Source organism: Boleophthalmus pectinirostris, unplaced genomic scaffold (assembly GCF_026225935.1).
Source record: "Boleophthalmus pectinirostris isolate CB_2022bp ecotype Guang Dong unplaced genomic scaffold, ASM2622593v1 HiC_scaffold_23, whole genome shotgun sequence".
Lineage (NCBI taxonomy): Eukaryota > Metazoa > Chordata > Actinopteri > Gobiiformes > Gobiidae > Boleophthalmus > Boleophthalmus pectinirostris.
In genome coordinates this window covers 23,872,204-23,891,198 of record NW_026571207.1, presented here as the reverse complement: position 1 = coordinate 23,891,198, position 18,995 = coordinate 23,872,204, and the positions used below count along the sequence as shown (strand labels likewise).

The 18,995-nt window shown below is 37.6% G+C and overlaps 1 pseudogene; it reads right to left on the bottom strand.

Annotated features, from left to right (window-relative positions):
* Positions 1-167: 167 nt before the first annotated feature.
* LOC129410726 (protocadherin alpha-8-like) lies at positions 168-18,613 on the bottom strand (annotated as a pseudogene).
* Positions 18,614-18,995: the final 382 nt, after the last annotated feature.

Here is an 18,995-nt window from a genome sequence, read left to right as displayed (position 1 = left end):
TGGGATTATGCCCTGGATTCAAAGCCCATGTCCTTTCATCTGGGAGCATGATTTGATTTGCAAATATTAATAACCTCCACAGCTGCAATCTCCAATGACCTGAAACACCATAATAACAGTAATAACAATAATAAATGATAGCTCACCATGAAAATCTGTGTGTTCAATTATTTTAATGTAGTGGAAACAATGGCACTTGCACACACAAAGCTCTCCTTGGCATTTATACAGGATACAATGAATAAAACTGATCCATAGTTTATTTGAAGGTCAGAGTCCATAGCATCAATCCTATAGCAATGTCTTTTTAATAAAATCACGTGCACATCACTGCTACAATGAAGTTGACACAGAAAACACACAAATGAGACATATTGCAGGGTTGTGCTCTGCCACTTGCTGATAGCGTCACATCAATATTATTACCTTTATATACACAAGGAATAGTTTAGTGTTTTGTTTTTAGTAGAAAATTATACATAAATAAGTGTGTTTACAGTGTATTACCTAAGTTATACTTTTACAACCCGCTCCTTACTCTAAAAGCACACAGCAGTAAATATAACAGGGAGTAAACTTTACAGAAGTAAACAAGAAGTATTTTACATCACTCTTTTGCTTTGCCAAAAGACCCCAAGACATGGCACATCACTTGACACCCACAGCATTACAAAGCCCTTAAAACACGTGGCTTGTGCAATATCAAATAAAAGTATAAAATCGGTCCTTCTTCATTGTCCAAAAAGCAAGATACATTACTGCTTGTGTTGAAAATAACATTTAGCATGCAAGAAAAGGTATACATTCAGCTATTCAACATGTCATATTACACTGTATTACTCATACCTTATTTTGTAATAAGGAGCTTAAAAGTGCACTGTGTAACTTTTCTGGCAGAAGGTCCCCCACTCTGATTCCTTGTTTTTGTTTCACTGAAATGATCTATGGTATGACTTTAAATTAAACTATCTCTATCAAGCAGGCCACATCAACAGGCCACATTACAGGTCAGATCTGTGGAGAAGTGGACCTGCCCACAAAAATAATGCATGTTTTTGCTGTGGTTGTGCAAAAATAAAAACACCTGTAATTGAATCAATACAAGCTGTATTTGTTTACTGCCATTCTGTAGAACATTTCAGGCAGCAATAACACCACAATGGAGACAAGCAGATGGCGGATACTCCACCACAAAAGTTACACAGTGCACTTTTAATACAATGCATCAAAAATATCATATAATATCTTATAAGTAGTTTAGTCCCTGTTAGCACTGTTCTCCACTTCTAGGTAATACACTATACTTACTTAAAACACTGAACTATTCCCTTAGCAGAAAGCAAATATATTGTTTTCAAAGATCTTTAGTTTTAATGAATGAGAGATTAATTTACAAATCACAATTAATACTATTGTCAACATGCATTTTGTGGATATTTACAGAAATAGTTGTAATTACAGCAGAAAAGCACAGTGAGAGTGTAGCCTACTACAGTGCACGTCCAGACAGCCATGGGATGGACACTGACTTTGCCACAAGATGAAGGTGATGCTCAACACACAGCTTGCCACCTAATCCTCCACTGCCATACGGAAGCGTACCTGTAAACAATATTAAAAACAATATTCAAATAAGAGCGTAAAGTACATTTGTCAATATCTACTGACTATAAAGGGACATTGATTTATAATAAAAGTTCACTTCTCCACTGCTAAGATCATAACATAATCTTTCAATACAAAGTGTAATACTCAGGACTGTGAGTGTGTTGGGAGGAAAAGCATTAGCACAGGGTGACAGCAGGACTTCAAACTTACTGAATTATTTATAGACTCACACCACATCAACAAAATATCACCCCTCTTAACGTATGCATGTTTTTAAGAACAACATTTTTGTAGTGCATTGAATGTCCTGTATATATGTCATCTGAAGGGGGGAGGGGGCTGCCAAAGAATGCTTTAGGGCGAGTCCCCCCTCCTCACTCCCTCTCTCTCTCTCTGTCCTCCTGCTGGATCTCCATAGCAACGCCATCCCTAGAACCGACATAACGCATGTGCACACACCCACACCCATGAGCCGGCACAGGCTTGTTTTCTGAAAGCTGTCAGCCAATTCTTTCATTTTACTGAAATAACATATAATATCCAATTAATTCTGCAGTCTAAATCTCATAGAACATCAGAAATTGTTTACACTTGTGCTGCATTGACGATGCTGCTGTGCAACTGCATGATGTCTTATCTGAGACTGTATATCAATAGCAGAATTAGTCCCCTATCACCTAATAAAGGGCTGACCTTTCCATACTGCCATGCCCTACCCAGTAGCCACAGTGCCTTCTGGGACTTCAGACCACCCCCACCCTTTGAGCACACACAACATCCGCCCACATGTGCTGACTGTCTTACTGATGTCATAGTGAGATCATTGCAGCACGGAGATCTGGAAGCTGTTTACTTGTATTATATTGTCCTTCCCCAATATTCTACGCCTCTGCAGGTCTGTGTAACATCCACACCCAAACGCAGTGGCTATATCTTTACAAACTACCATAATGTCCTTTTAATGTATGAATTAAGGTTAACATTAGAAAAACTTAGCATAAGAAATACATGTACAAAGAGACGCTTGTTTACATGTACAAAGAGATGCATGTTTTTTACTTTTTTTGTTTGTTTTTTTGTTTGATTTTTAGGAAGAAGGTAAACAAAAGAGGGTGTGGCATGAGCAAGACAGATTAAAACCAGGACAAAGAAAAAAAAAAAAAAAAAAAAAAACGTGCATCTTCCCATGAGACTAGAGGCACAATACAGTCCACTCATTTGGAAACAAATGGCACCAAATCACATCTCTTACACCACTGTAAAACAACAAATACAATCGGTGCCACTCCACAGTGGTATAGGTTCATGTTATTAGAGTTTGAAATGTTAATGTTATAACACCGTCACAATTAAAGCTTTAAATTGTTAGTTATATAGAAAGGTAACTGTGTGTTATGAAACGAGGCACAGACATATGCTTCCTTTGGTCAGTTGTGTAGGTAGAAAGACCATTAATCAGGCACGTCAACAGAATAAAATGTAATATACCTACAAGGAAGTGATTGTGTAAATGTGATTTGTTGGGGAGAATCAATGTCACCTCAAGACTTTACAGTGATTGGCTGGGCCTCAGCCTAGAGACAAATGCAGTTCCCCTGGGAAGCACCAGTAATTGATTCACTCCTGTGCTGTATCCATGGTGACACTGATACAGACTCTGTCAATGCCCTCGTACACAGGATGTATTAAAAATTGTTTGTACTTTTTACACTATAGATGACGAGAAGTTTTAACAAAAAAAAAGTGACCGATTTGTATTTGTATTACTATTATGATGAGGTTTCAAAGTGTCAAGTCTAGTCTCACTACAAAACAGGGTCATAAAAAGGTTAAACTATATATATATACTTTTCATGGATTACAAATAAATCTTCTTTCAGTCAGGCATGCTTAAGCCAGATTTGTCCATCAAAAGTGCACTAGGAACTGTACATCTGTAGGTTCTGAATTAGATGTGGGTGAAAAATGGGACAGGACATACTTTGCAAAGATCAATAGTGACACTGAAACAGTTTTTTACTCGTCACTACTAATCAATATTAAAATGCATGTGACACACATATAGTGTCTAAATTCAGGACAGCAATTCAGTGCTGCCACAAGGAGGAGCACTTGAGCTAATTTCTTTGTTGACAATAGCATGTTTTCCTTATACAAAGCTCTGCTGACTTAGAGACCTAACCCTAACCTAATCTACCTATCTACCTACCTACCTATCCATCTATATCTCTCTCCATATGTCTATATATACGTATATATAAATATAGATAGATAGATAGATAGATCTATTTATTTATATATAGAGTGTGTGTGACATGAGAGAACCATTCACCACTTGCAGGTTTAGAAAACATTTCAGACTATTATGCTGTATCAACACCTCGATATTGTAAAAATATATTGTAAGTGCAGGGGCACAGCAGTGAGGCTATTTTTAAACCGTGTGACTCATGCAGTAAAATGCAGCAGGCTGCAGTGCTGCATGTGAAGAGCACTGCAGGTGGAAATGGGCTGTGGGTTTGGCCTAGAAAAAAACATGTCTGAATTATAGACGAGGACTGGCCTGTAGAAGACCTTTAGAGGCACTTCAAATGTTTGATGCTGGTGCTCTACTTTTCACAGAACATGAAGAAAGCTATTTATGAAATAATAACAATTAAGATGGCAAATGATCTTGGCAAGTGGGCTAAGGCTCCAAAACAGCAAGACCATCTTCCACTTTCATAAAATCTTAAATAAGATTTAAGATCTTATGAAATCCTCAATTAAAACTGTAAGATTTGGTCATATAAAACCATCCCAAAGAAACCTCAGCAGCTAAAACATGATGTGTACATCTCTGAATATTTGAACATGAGCCTCAACAAATCACCTACGGAATGATCCTTTCAAAACCACACATTATGCTCTATAATTCTATTAGAGAGTCATCAGAGGAAAACTACCTCTTCACTGAACTGTGCCCTTAATCCAGGACTACTGGGAACACGACAGCATTGAAAGAATGGAACAAGGTTAGACATTAGTTTAATGGAGTTTGTCTGTTGAGCAGTTATCAAGTTATTAAACCCTTCAATATGTGTCAATTTAATGAAAACGTATTTCATCCAATTATCCTTAAAACTGTAGGACAATGACAAGCCCATATTAGTAGAATGAGCACAAGTTAACTAAATGCTTTATGAAATTAGACGATGCTTGAAGATCTTATTGTAAACATAGCAGTTTCTGTGTTGACAAATTGGAAAATAGACAACTGACACATATTTATCCACGAGGGGGCGTAAGAGAGGAAAAACTACTAGAAAAGGGCCTTACGGGGAAATGATGATCATTAAAATGAAAGGCATGAAGAGGAGACGCAATAAGGAAGAAAGATGCTGTATTTATGTCTGAGGCTTCATATCTGAAAAGTGTAGGTTTTTAATAGTGGGAACAAAAATGCAAGAGGCTGACAGAGTGATCTATTCTGTGGGAGGAGAGAGCGGTGCACCAGTTAGTCATCTTTCCACACCCATGACCCATTGTTACATTCACACACTACAAAATATGGCAGGGGTATCATTTCAACACACACACAAAGAAATGTGCCATAGTAGCATTCAGATTTTCCCTACAACTGCAAAAGCTTTAGATTAATTTAGATTTACATTACTGAAATTCCCCATTTCTGGCACAGATGCCTGACAGATGGTTTGACTAAAAATAAATGAATAACAGACTGAATGTGGGATGATATGATTCACTCGCTGTTCAGATATAACAGATACAATGATCACATGACGCTAGCTACACACTGACGACACAAAACAATTGTTTGCGCAAATACAGTACCTTTAAAACAAAAATGAAAACATTGGTATATTATATGTATTATTTTTTCTAAAGCTAAATCTAAATGATGATCATTTTTCAATATGTAAATTCAACAAGACACCTCAGCCTGCTCTCTCAGCATTAATGCCACATTCAGTTACATGAAATATTACACCTCCAGGATCTTAAATCAGGATTAATTCAAACCAAAATAAAAACAGATTTTGATAATCATGGAAAATTCCCCAGTGCTGTGAGAACCTCTTCTTTTCAGTTGGATCTGTTACAGGTACATCATAATAAATGTTTTGAATCATATATTATTTAAATATTTTGAGAACATTGTAATCAGTAAAACCAATAAAATAAAAGTAGGTTACCGTTCATGAAAATACTGTACGTCACTATTACCAAATTAATCCTAATAAAATGTAGATAATATGAATAATGCTAAGATAAGGTTCATTCTCACATGTAAATTGCAGATTACTCTATATAAAGGTTGTTTAAAAATCAATACCCAGATACTAATAGACATTAAAAATGGTAATTGTAATGGTAAAATATGCAAAATGAGTAAGGGGTTTGTAGACAGAAAGTCCCTGGGCAATAAGAAGCATCCAGCGGCTGAATTCTGTCTCCAGCTATAGACCTACATCTGATCCGATCTGAGCTCAGCCAGAACTAAGCACAACATATGATACTAATCACAGGGAAATGTAGTAACAGTCAGCCTGCCCCATATTGAGCAGTGCAAGAATCCAGTAGTCAAACACCAATCCTCTTACAAAGTCTTCATTCAGTGAGCAAACAGATTACTGTGGATTTCCTTGTCCAATTCATACATTATTCAATACAAGATTTGATTGCACTTTGCTCTTTCTGTGGCTGTCCAGCTGTGGAGAGTCAGCAAAGTCTCTCAGCCAGTTGTGACCTTGCTTATTTTGCTGATGATGCCCTCCCAACGCTTAGCCCTGGCACAATAAAACATTTTAAAATGCGAAACATTGTTGAAGTAAATATAAATGATAAACTACTTTACACCACTGACACAATAACCTGAGAGCAGATTTAAAACACAAAATCTGCTCTAAATGTAAAATATTGTTAACAAATCATGAGCTGTCATAAATAAACAGCAGAATGAAACACTACACTACTCAGTTTGCATCTTTAATAAGTCATAGAAGTTATCAATTTAACCTTTTACAGTTTAAATCTTATCACATAGTCAAAAAAATAACAAAAAATGTCCCAGTAGTGCAAATAAAATGTGCACAGGATGAATATTGTGCCCAAAAAAATATTGTTCTAGCTTTTGTATATTGAATGATAAGCTGATATAGTTGTTATCGTGACGGGCCTACCAATGCTGACCCCACTGTCTGTTCAGTCCTTCAGGCGTGCAGTAATGACCTAAGCGCAGGAGCAGATGTTATGGTTGTCTGGGCTCTAATACCAAACAAGAGCTGTACAGGCACGCATCTGCTTTACTCTGTTGATTCAAAATAAAGAAAAAAGACTAGAAAAAAAGAAAAAGACTACTACTCCATTCAAGACTTGTTCCAGACAAATAAACAGTCACGTATAAACATCATTAAACAGCAACTCACTGAACAATACTCACTGTAAGTATGATTAGTTTGACAGAGGCTGAAAAGCTAATACGCCACAAAGCCACATAACTCTTGCCTGTATGAAACTTCACGCTACAGAAGTCATTCAGCCTGCAGCAATGGAGTCTGAAGAGATGAGACTTGAATGCTACTACCGCGGAAGATACATTTGTGTGAGAGCGGGTGAGATTTACCCATCAGACACTTTTACATAAAAACATAAAACCTCCTATAAGAAGTAGTGTTAATAAGTGTTATCTAACAAAAGAAAAGTAGGCCTGTAACAATAAAATTAAGTAATATACGAAAAATAGATGGCCCCAAAACATAATACTGCCAGTACACTTGAATGAACCACTGAACATAGAAAAATAATAATAAATCTGCACTGCACAATCACATAAAAATATATTACAAAAAGGTTCACCACTAAAGCAAACATACAGTTGGCACAATATTTTACCAAGCCTAAAATATTGTTAATGTTCGTCATCTTTTCATCAAATTATAAATACATGTATTTACATTTTGCGTGCAACATTGAAAAAAAGTATGTTTCTCTTCATGGTATACAGAGAAAAAAACAACAACAACAACAACAACAAACATGCCCTAATATATGTACCCTTAAAGTGTTTTGTTAATGTTTTATTTAGTAAAACAAGGTCTGGTATTTGTCGGTAGTAGTTATGAGGTAGCTTTTTGTGATCATGGTATTGACGGGAAATAGAAGTAAAAATTTGCAATAGAAACACTGGTTATGCAAAGAGGTAACATAGTATTAGCAGTCTGTTCTGTTTTAGTTACCTCCGCCAAGAAGGTTATGTTTTTGCCGGCGTTTGTTTGTCTGTTTGTTTGTTTGCCTGTTAGCAACATAACTGATTTCATTTTGGGGGTGATCCGGAAGAAATCCTGGATTCTGGATCACTTTGAAATTTTAGTTAACATTGTGGTAAATGGGGCCAAAAATTTAGTTTCTCAATATCTCGGTTAATTATTGACCAAACCCCATGAAATTTGACTCAGGGATGGACAATGGGATCCTCTTTCATATTCCAAAGGCTGATCCGGATCTGATCCAGAAGACTGATTTTATCGCAATTTATATAAAAAATGGGGGTAGTCCTTGGCGGAGGTCTGCGCTCTCTGAGTGCTTTTCTAGTTCTAGTATTCATTAAGTCCAGCGCACAAAGACAACTTCATTTACCACTTAAACTAATGTATTTGTGACTAGGGATGTCAAAAGGTCACATTTATACTGATTCACATTTCCAAACAATATGAATTACACATGTCTGATACATTATTATTCCTTGTGCAGCAGGTTTTATGAAGTGAACTTTGCTGAGTGATAGATAATATAAAAAGCAACAATTAGGGGTTTATCGTATAGACTGAATTGAAATTGACTGAAACCGTTTAATTTTGCTTCTAAAACTGTCAGTATTTTTGGTCGGTATTATATTTTAGTTCTTAAAGACAGATTACAGATAATATTCTGACCTACATCATTTTTGATTTTTGATTAAACAAACACCTCATCTTTTATTATATGATGTAAAGTTATGTTATCTTCAGATGGCCACACTTCACACACGCCTCCTCACTGTGTACCACAAGCTCCCCTTTCTCTCCATCTTCTCATTTATTCAGACCACATTGATTAAGAGTGCCCATGAGTTTCAAATTTGCAAAAATAATATGCTTCTGTTAGGTGAAATTATTTTAGGTGCCTGAAATGAGGGTGCAAATAGTTTTAACTGAAGTTGCAATGCACCCTTTTGCACCCCTGTAGACCCAGGCCTGTTCTTATTCCTTCTATCTCACAGGTACAAAGGATGTTCAGAGTCTCAAAGTCAAATGGCTCTTCTTTTGGACATCAGCTTGTATAACACTAATATTGCTTAATACATTCATATTTGCATCATAATGAGGTGGTCCTTGCTAGTGAACTCAGATTATTTGTGGCAATACAGAAAAACATGTTGCGCTAAAACCTGGTCTGTAAATTATCATTAATTATATAATTTTTCCCTTTGGACTACATTTTCTATACATTGAAGTATGGCTGTGCAGTGCCCTCCAATAATATTAGGTGATGAAAGGAACACCGAAAGATTATCAATATTATGCTGACTTCTGAAATCTTTTGCTGTACAAAAAATCACATATTTTTGCCTGGAATTTTCCACAGTATGGCAATAAACGTATCTATCTCAGTGGAGACAATAACTGACACAACTAGGCCAAGTTCCAGTTCAATGTCCAAGCAGAAGCGTCCAAACAGAGACACAAACATCTTCATGCCAATAAGCAGGGTGACGGACCTCCCCTCACTACAAATTTACACCTTTAAGTTATAATAATAATTAAAATAAGTTTTGCAGGATTGTTTTCTTTAGATACTGTTGGAAACAGCAAATTCTCAATGTGTTATTTTATAAACCTGGGAACTCAAATATAACATTATGTATTTATTTCAAGCAAAAAGGACATGTTTGTGATCAAAGCAACTACACAATGTTACTTACACAATCAAATATGCAGTTGGAATCCCTTTAGCAGAAGTTATTATGTTACATGTTGATTTTTACTGCTCCTCTGAAAGCATAGCCTCTTTAATGTGACGCGTGTGAGCACCGTGTGTCTTTGAGAAGTGTGAACACAAAGGAAGGGGCTGTCTTCATTGCGTTGCACACTGCGCATAAACGAGGTTAGCATCCCTATTTAGCTGCCTGATCCCAACGAGAGCGGAGGGGTCCTGTGCTGCAGTAATGGCCGAGATCGTGCCCCACTGACACATAACAGTCAATGCACCAGAAGCAGCCATGTACAAGCCCGAAGGCATAAGGCAACGAAGCTACAAAGCATGTGGCAGAGCAAGAGACGAGACTACAGAAAACAACAGGGTGGAGCCACGCTGGCAAGTGGAAGAACTGAACCAAGGGCAAGCATAAAAGCAGCAAAAACCAGGCCGTGAGAGGAGACATGGGGGAGGGGGGTAGATGGGTGGGGACAAACTGGCCATATCAATGTGGAGAGGAGAGCAATTCAGTACAGGAAAGATATAGCATTTTAAGGTAACCCAATTCAGCAGTGTAAAAATAAAATAAAAGTAAAATGTATCTTAAAATGTGTTTAATTCTAACATAGACATGACATATATTTATAATAACTACACATTAAATACCCTTTTTTAAAGCATTGACCTTAATTCATAATTTGTTTAGCTGTGTTACTAAGCCTGAATCCTAACATAACATATCCTAACTTAACACAACATAGCCTAGCATATTTCTTTATTAAAGCTACTTAAAGATTAAAGTATTACCAAATATACTGTTATTCCATTTTACTGAAGATACATTTAGCACAAGGTTAGTGAAACTGTGTCGTCTCTCAGTACATGACAGAATTAGATTTGACCTTTTTACTCTTACCTAAAACAGCACAAATAATGTTAGATAAGCAACAGAAAAAACAACTCAAAAAGCCACTGCAGTGAGGATGATGCAATAAACATGCAAACAAAACAGCAGCTCAGCCCAAGTAGCCAGATCAATTCAAACAAGCAGGCAAAGCTGTCGACCTGAGCATTTTCACAAGTCACTGGTGAAAATGTAGGTGAAGCAAATAAATCCAGAGAAGCCTAGTGAAAAATACAATATGTGCAATTTGACACAGACCATTTTATTATAATCTCACTTGAATCTGGACATAATCTGCAACAAATAATTCACACAGTGTTGCAAAGCTTAAACTGACCTACTTATTCCAATGATTATTTTTCCTCCTCTGCAAATTGTAACCACATCTCTGCCTAGATCCACATTGTCTGTCTACAAGGCAGATAGACCACAGATATTTATGTTGAATAAATTTTTGATTAAACATTGTGAACAAAAGCCCCCCCTCCCCTTCTCTTCTTAGCTGCACCCTCCTCACATCCTCTTCTGCTGCTGTTGCTAAGACTGCAGCACACTGAGGCTGTACAAACCAGAACAGAGAGGTGGATCTTGAGTGCGTTGCTATTGGCAACAGTGTTCATCAGAGAATCAGAAAACCTAGCATGCAGTCGTTCACACACGTAGTATACATGACCTATTTTTGAGACAAGGCAATCTTCTGCACTAAACAGATTGATACCATTGTGTTTTCCAACTTAAACACACTGAAATATTGGTATAAAACAGTAATACTTATCCTAATCAGTATTTTTGATGCATTATGCCCCTTTTGTACAGACTGAATAATCTAACTCACTGCTTAACAGCTACAGGCTCTCATCTCACCACTGGTCATTCACTTCTCTGTACACTACCCAACAGAGACACAAAGCTTTACACAGTGAAGGTGAAGCATCATTATAATCGAGCATTGTCTTCAAATGGTCATTGTGGTCAAATGCATTTTGACACAGACAAGACAAACACACACAGCATGCATTTGTAATGAGATGCAATAATGCTCTGTGTCATAAATGGTATGGCTTGGTGGTTCATAGCTTTATTTATACTGTGACACCTAATATAATTAATCAATTCTTTGACTATAAACTCACCGTTGTTTCCATTATAATAACAGGCAAAAAGAAAAAGCAACTGAAGAATTAATTTGCAAACACAGATAAGTGGCATGTATAAATCTTAAGAGGTTTATAGTTTTCAAAAGCCAAATGTATTTTAATGCAATCACAAATATTATTCCATCCCTCTGATAAAATCCACAAGACATTATTTTTATTAATAATATCTGTAAAATACGTTTACAATGTTTTTTTTGTTTTTTTTTTAACTGGGATATCTGTTTTTGCAAGTGAACACTTCAAATAGAAGAATTTTCCAAATTTAGCAGTTTCTATCTGCAAACATAGCTGTAGTTTTACGATGCCTCTGTAATTTAATGTAGGCCTATATATTTATTTTTATTTGTTCATCTTTCATTATATATTGTAATATTACAGTTTTATGCACCAACTTTTTATGCACCAAAACATTTGAATCTCATCACCTACTTACTACTACTACTACCTTAAAAAATGGGTCTTTCTTACCTCTTCAGATGTGCGGCTTCTATCAGGGTGAGCTAGTGTGTGTGCACGGCCTTCAGCTCCTATTGTTGATCCTACGCTCATTCTGGGTCCAACTAACATGAAGCGTTTGTCTCCAGATCTGTACTGAATGCTGTGGCAGAGTGTCCCATCATAGTTTGTGTCCTGTAGATATTTAGAAGTGTCGTCAGTTGATTTTGAACATTGAAATTACAAAAGAACAATAACAGCTGAAAGCCATAGTTATCATGAGGTAAAAATTACATTCTGCTTTACACATATCATATTTAGAGAAGACGTGGTTGTATTGTCTTGTTGTGTTATATACAGAGACCTCCGTTGCATTATTTTCAAGAAGATATAAGGGTTTACAGTGAACTCAAGACTGTTATTCACACATAAAGAGCATTTTAAAAAATCCAACCCTCAAACCAATTGCAGAACTTAATGACAGATTAGCCAACACAATCATCACAAACACTGAGCGTCCTCTCCATAAATGCCTCCAGCTCCTGCCCTCGGTCCACAGGTGTTGGGCACTGAAATGAAGGCCCCACTTTAACAGAATCTTTGTACCATTAGCCATTTCCATCCTCAATAAAGTAGACCTCTGACCTGTGACTTTAACCACTGCTATATCCTTCTGTAAATGTTCTTTGTCTATTGTCTATCGAGGGCAATGTTTACGGTATACAATATCAGCAACTGAGAGTCACAGTCATGTACACTACCAAGGTTACAGTGTGTCCAGGTTTGCAATCTTTTCTCCCTTTACAACCATTTTCCCAAGAAACAGATTTTTTTTTTAAGTACGTTTTCATTCTTCAGCATTATTTCCAAATCAAAACATAAATTCTCTGATTATGTAACAGGAATAATGTATTTTTACATGTACAGCAATTTGTAGCTGGCAAGTTGTACTTTACATCTAAAACAATATTTCAGTATTTCAACAAATATTTTAGCTTAAGTTTACATTCAATAGCTCTATCAAGATCACAGGTGTTAAACTGAAATCACACCACAAAGTAAACCTTCAACCTCTGAATCTCTCAGTCTCAGTCTCAGTCTCTCTTCTACATTCTAACTTCTAGAGAATCCTCCACTACTATCTTCACTTTGATAATACTTAATACATATGGCAGGTCAAACTCTTCCTGTATTATTATTATTATTATTATTATTATTATTCAAGTTGGAATCACAAAAGAACAACAAAACTCTGAAAGAAATTCTGCAACTGCAATCAATGCACAAAAGCCTAATCAAGCAATCAAGACAATGCCAAGGAGCAGCACTGATTCTCACACCATTACAGCATGAAAACCTACAGAATGTGTTACTTCCACAGAAAAAAATATATAAAACCTTAATGGCACACAAAGTAACTTTTCTGAATGGGAATGGAGATGTCACTGCTATGCTTGTATGTTCTACAGTATATCAAAGGAAAGAGGAACAAATAGTTTTATAATGTATCCACTTTTAACAATGCACTTTAAGTCAATACCAGTGAAAAGCAGTAAGCAGCACACACACTCGGCTGCATTATTGCTTGGGGTCTGGACGGGAGACACATACTGTAGTTTACACATGCTAGGAGTCCAGGGCAGGACTGTGAGCCTTTTTGGCCCTACCGTTCCTTTCCTTGAGGGCTCATGAAGATAACACTATGTTGTATTCCCTCATACATATACACACACATACATGCACACACACGTACTCATACAAACTATAAAAACTGTAAACGCAAGCATCTCTCCCCCTGTCCTTTCTAGAGAGCCCATAGCTACACTGTCACTTTACCTTTGTGTTACACAATAAATCCTTTTAACTTTACGTTGCAGATTCTTGGTCCTATTTGATGTTTACACCAGAAACAGACATCCTTACAACTTGGTGCAGGATTCACTGCTAATTGAGTGACAGGCCTATGTTATAACCCTCTTTCTCTCTGTCTCTCTCTTTCTCTGTCTCTCACTCATATATATATATATATATATATATATATATATATATATATATATATATATATATATATATTATATATATTATATATATATGAAACTGATAAACTGAATTTCTGATTTCCCAAAATGAAGCCTGCTAACCTTCAGCAAAAACTATTAGAAATTCTTCTCATTATTGCTCATAGTCACCAGTATGACCCAAATGGTGTACAGTTCCAGCCGAGATTCTTTCCGGTGTAAACCAAGTGCACATGGTCCTGCACATATAAGAAATGAGGAGGAAGAGAGATGAAGGTCCATTTGTTGGTTATCAACAAATATTTAATGACTCTTCTGATTACAGTGAAACTAAATCAAACTAAGTGAAGTAGACAAACAAGAGTTATTTAAGTGCATCTGAAATACAAAAAGAAATATCTGGCAGCATACATGTTCCTTAACTTAAATTATTAAATACAGAGAAGATTTGGATAAAATGTAAAACCTGGTTTTAAACATATTAGTTATTTTTTGTTTAATAAATCATTACATACAAATTAATTTCAGTTATATGAACAGTAACTTTAGTATAACAACAGACAAGAAGAACCATAATTCATGATAATAGTGACCTGACTAGCCAGAACCACATGCTTTGACAAAACTGCACAAAGATGAATAGATCTGGAGCCATAGCCTGTCTCATAGATTTCAGGTAGGCATGATTGTCAGGTGGATTATCCAAAGAGACACACCGTCCAATTGGAAAAAAAAAAAAAAAAAAAAAACACACACATGGCAGTTTACATGTAAAAAGGGGGAAAACATAAAGGACTGAAATAGCTTTTTATCCTCAGTGTTGTGAAAATGTTGGAGAGGAGATGAAGGAGATATCTTCCATATTTGAGAGACATATGTTTGTAGCACTCGTCAGTTCTGCTATCAAATAACACCAGTCACCAGTCTGAGATCATCTACATGCTGCCAGATATGTCACCCAGTAGATTTCTAAAGTCTCTGCTCAACAGTTTGCTCTCACCACTCACTCACATAGATAACATGTGACTTCACTTCAGTCTGGAACATTTCCAAGAGCTTTAAAAACCATGGTCAACAAGCCTCTCCTAAAGAAGAGCAGTCTTGATGCCACAGTACTGAACAATTACTGATCCATCTCAGATCTGACATTTTTTACAAACTTTTTTCAAATGAATAGCTGCTTTGATGTTTTCCAGTCCAGTTTTAGAGCCCACCTCAGCACTGACACTACTCTTATTAAAGGTGAAACATGACATGAGCCTGAACCCTGACAAAACACAGGCAAAATCTCTGTCTTGAGACTTTTAGATCTAAGCGCTGTTTTTGACACTGTTGATCATGGGATCCTCTTACACAGACTAGAGGAGTGAGTGGGTATATCTGGTACTGCATGAAACTGGTTCAAGACCTATCTGGAAGACAGGAAGTACATTGATGAAATTGTGTCTCAGATCAAATGACTCTGACATGCGGGGTGCTCCGGGGTCGATCATGTGACCCCTTTTGTTCAATTTCTACGTCTTGCTGTAAGGCCATTTAATATGCAGCAATATGTGTCCCACAAATGTATGAAAATATATATAGATATATATGCAGAGGGCACACAGATCTGTCTCACTGGCAGCAGGTGAATATGGATCACTGGATTAAATCTGCCACTGCATCCAACAGATCAGTGTGTGGATGCAAAACAACTTTCTCCAGCTAAACTCTGACAAGACTGAAGTCATAGTCTTTGTCCCACAAAAACAAAGAGAAAGAGTCAGCTGCCACATCCAGTCTCTCTCTCTAAAACCTTCAAATCAGGCTGGAAAACTAGGGGTAATAATGCACAGAATACAGAAGGGATTGGCTGCTAATACTGGTTTAAACCTATTTCATTCTAAAGGTTGTAAGAGTTTTTTTTTTTTTGTTTGTTTTGTTTGTTTTGTTTTTTAATTACTTAAAATGCTGCAGATTTCCCTCTTTAAAACAACTGATCTGTTCAGCACCAGAAAGTAAAACTTTAAGTTCTATTCACTCTAGCAAATAAATACACATTAAATTATCGACAAAACCTTAAAAACGTTGTACCAGCATTTTACCTCTTCAGAGGGCCTCCTCCTGTCAGGCAGCACCAGTGTGTTGGCTTGGCTCCCTGGGACTATAGTGGATCCTACGCTCATTCTGGGTCCAACTAACATGTAGCGCTTGTCTCCAGATCTGTACTGGATGCTGTGGCACAGAGTCCCGTCATAGTTTGTGTCCTGTAAGTACTTGGAGGTGTAGTCAGTGCTGGACTTGGAGCACTGCATTGCAATCAGCACAATGATACTGAGAATGAACAGAGCTGAGACCGAGGCCAGAGTTATCATCAGGTAAAAAGTCACGTTAGTGTCCTCAGAGTCTTTAGAGGAGCTCTTAACGTCAGAAGCTGCAAAAGCCTCTCTGGGCTCCACCACTTTCACGAGCACAGTAGCTGTAGCTGACAGGGACACGTTGCCATTGTCTTTGACCAGTATGACGAGTTTGTGCTGCTCGGCCTCGTCTGTCTCTGTGAACGAGCGAAGTGTCCTGATCTGTCCTGTGTAGCGGTCCAACCCAAACAGACTGTGGTCAGTCACTTCCTGCAGTGAAAACAGCAGCCAGCCGTTATATCCGATATCAGAGTCATAGGCCCTGACTTTAGTCACCAAGTGTCCCGCGTTCACATTGCGGGGGATCTCCTCCACTCCTTCAGCAGAACCATTAGACCTGACTGGATACAGAATGACTGGAGCGTTGTCGTTCTGATCCAGGATGAACACGTGCACTGTCGCGTTGCTGCTCAGTGACGGAGTCCCAGAGTCTGAGGCCACGACTTGAAACTGGAAAGACTTTAATGTCTCAAAGTCAAAGCTTTTCAGAGCAGTGATTTGACCATTTTCACTATTAATATTAAGAAATGAAGTCACTTTATGTTCCGCACTTCCATCTCTGTAAATATGATAAGAAATATGAGCATTTTCACCTTCATCTTTGTCATTAGCTTGAACTGAAAACAACTGTGCTCCTGCTTCATTGCCCTCAGTGATATAAAAACTATAAGGTTTAAGGACAAACTCTGGGCTGTTGTCGTTCACATCTGAAATTACAATTAAAATATTCTTTTCAGATTTAAGTGAGGGCTGGCCGTGATCTGTGGCCACTATGGACAGTACATACTGTGACTGTGTCTCTCTGTCCAGAGCAGATTTAGTCACGAGTGAATACATTTTGTCCTGTAGGGAAGGAGACAGTGTAAAGGGAACATCTCCTTCTATTGTACATGTCACTTTCCCGTTCAGACCAGAGTCTCTGTCATTAACACTGATCAGAGCCACAGTAGTCCCGGGCCTAGAGTCTTCAGGAATGGAGCTGGAAAACGAGGTGACTTCAATCTCAGGCGCATTATCATTCACGTCTACTATTTTTATTATTACGTTTTTCTGTGCGGCCAATGGAGCAAACCCTTTATCTGACGCCTCGATTTCGATTTCAACTGTATTTTGTTCTTCGTAATTTATTTGCCCTTTGACTATAATTTCACCTGTGTTGGAGTTAATGTCAAATAAATTTAGTAATCGTTGGTTTACACTGTTACTAAATGAATAAACCACATCTCCGTTTGGTCCTTCGTCTGAATCAGTGGCATTAACCTGTAATACAGTTGTTCCTACAGGCACATTCTCGTTAAGCATCACCGACAAATCACTGCTTGTAAAAACAGGAGCGTTATCATTCACGTCTAATACATTTATAATTATCCTCGTTTGGCCAGATTTTGGAGGTTTTCCGCCATCCATGGCAGTCAGCAAAAGGGAATGTTGTTTTTCCGTTTCTCTGTCCAGCGACTTTTGTACAATTAATGTTGGTATTTTTCCATCGTGTAATTTATCTTTAACTTCTAGTCGGAAATATTCATTTGCACTGAGTTTGTAGTGCTGTATTGAAAACGCCCCACTGTCCAGGTCTCTCGCTGCTTTCAGAGGAATTCCGTACACCAGGTAACACCGACTCTGAAATCTCCAGTGTTGTTTCCAATTCAGGGAAAATTGGCGCATTGTCGTTTATGTCCTGCACCTCCACTCCAACGTAATGCACCTCCAGCGGGTTTTCTAACACAGTCTTAAGATTTATTAAACATGTAGTGCTCTTTTCACACACCTCTTCTCGGTCAATCTTACGGCTCACATACAAATTACCGTCTTTCTGATCCACGTGAAAAAGCGACTCTGCAGCACCGGACACAATGCGATACTTCCTGTCTTTGAGCGCACTCTTGTCCAAACCCAAATCCTTTGCGACATTCCCGACAATGGTTCCTTCTGTAACTTCTTCAGTGACAGAATATCTCAGCTGCGCAGAGGCCATTGTCCACAAAGCTACAGTGAATAGAGAGCTGATGTACCAGCTTTTCGCGCGCCACGATCGTTGTCCCATGATTGCAAAAATAATCCAACAACAGAGAACTGTAAACTGTATTACTATAAAATGGAATCACATTAGTTTAGAAACCTAAACGTTGAACTCCATTAACACAATCTACACCAACCACAGTCAACGTTTTTCTTCCCAACAAAACGTTGAAATGGGTGGAACCGACAATTAAGACCAACCCATAAACTCCGCAATAACCATGTGACAGTGACACCATGCGATATCAATAAAAACTACGTTGATATATTCGAGGTATTTTGTGAAAAAAAAGAAAAAAGAATCCCCATTAACTCAGTTTCACAAGGGAGTCGTTTAAACAATAGACCCATGTCAGCACGTTCGATAGTGAATAGCAGATGAGAATGAAGTGCGTCAACGGAGCCTCTTAGACACGTTTAAGTCACGATATCTAAGGTATTTTGTGTGTGTTTTTACGGGGGGTATGGGTTTTGGGGGGGTTAATTTGCTAAGAAACAGACA